Source organism: Sesamum indicum, linkage group LG4 (genome assembly GCF_000512975.1).
Source record: "Sesamum indicum cultivar Zhongzhi No. 13 linkage group LG4, S_indicum_v1.0, whole genome shotgun sequence".
In the NCBI taxonomy this organism is placed as follows: domain Eukaryota; kingdom Viridiplantae; phylum Streptophyta; class Magnoliopsida; order Lamiales; family Pedaliaceae; genus Sesamum; species Sesamum indicum.
In genome coordinates this window covers 8,731,593-8,733,148 of record NC_026148.1, presented here as the reverse complement: position 1 = coordinate 8,733,148, position 1,556 = coordinate 8,731,593, and positions in this window count along the sequence as shown.

Below are 1,556 nucleotides of genomic sequence, written 5' to 3'. Positions count from 1 at the left end.
CATTATATTTTACCTCCTTGTGTTAATAGAAAAGTGCAAAAAATTCCCTATGAAAGAAAAAGTGCAGGTTACGCCTTATGACACTAAAAATCATCAATTTATCAAGGGGGTAAATTTTATTTTTGTATTAACACATAGGGATAAATTGCATTTAACCCGATATTTTATAAAAAAATAGTGTGGTAGAAAGGGTGTCCCACGGGGACTATATTAATGTTGAGATTGAAGATGAATGAGCAGGCAGTTGCAAGTTGCAACTTTATGTTTGTTTCCTGAAGCAGTGGATGTGTAGAGCTGCTTATTCTTGACGTGCTCTACACTATTACTATCCTTTTCTTTTATAATTAATATGAGAGGACACTAATAATAAAGTCAAACAATATTAATATCGAAATCTTGACCAATTATTATATATACAAAATGACAAAGAATTAAATCTAGTATCTTTATAACATAACAATAATAAAATTTGTCAATTTCGATAAATACAAACATTTATTACTTATTTATAATGAGAATAAAAATATATAAGTCTAGTGGTGATTAAAGATAAAATTGTGGTTAATTAGTACAAGTGTTGGAAGTTGGTATGGTATTGGGGGGAAGTGAAGAGAAGGCAGCCAGGCCTTTCAGTTTCACTTAGCTTTCTTGTCTTTTTAAAATTGATTGGTAAAGACCAACCATTTCATTACACATAATACCACGACCCATATACTATTGACTTTCAAGTTTCAACCCCTCACCACTCGCCGCACCTTCCTAACACTACTCTACCCTTTATTTATATTACTTCTTCTCTCATCTTGTTTTTATGTACCTATAATAAATATATTTTTATATTTTATAATTTAACATAAAAAAATAAACTATATAAATTAATATATTAAATTTGAATAGCATATTTGACTTCAGAACGAATTAGTATGGTGCTGGTGTCATCAATCGTTATTGGTGAATATAAAAACCTTTTTCTTTATATGTTAATATAGGTAAATTACTCTTGTTTTTTTTTTGCATATTTGTAGAAATCATCAATTGCAGTAAAATACAATGGGCTCCTATGAGTTTTGTTATAATTATAAATACTTTTTCGTTGATTGAGAAATAACAAATGTCCCATAGAATGAGCTGTCACGTGGGGTGGTGCTTGTTAAACGGTTGTTATTAATAGGAATATTTATAATTTTTTAATAATAAAAGAATAATTATAATTATTATAAATTTTAGAAAAATTCATTGTAATTTAACAAAAAAATTAATTAAGATCATTTTAAACAATTCACATTTCGCCAATGGAGGTAGTATTGACCAAAAGTCAATGTCCATGTTGGGCCTAACAAGTCAGTGGATTGGCCCAAAGTACGTGGCTTCTATGGTCTTCAGTGGCCTGTTATCTAAGTAGACTGGCCCAATAAACATCGGATTGGGCTGAATCTTTCTTCAGGTTGCGATCTATCATCAAAATCCGGGGAGTTCTTAGGCGCGAAATAGGGAATACCTCTCTCGCCCTCGCTCTATAAATGCTGGAAGGATCAGTTGCATCCAAAAAGTTTTCC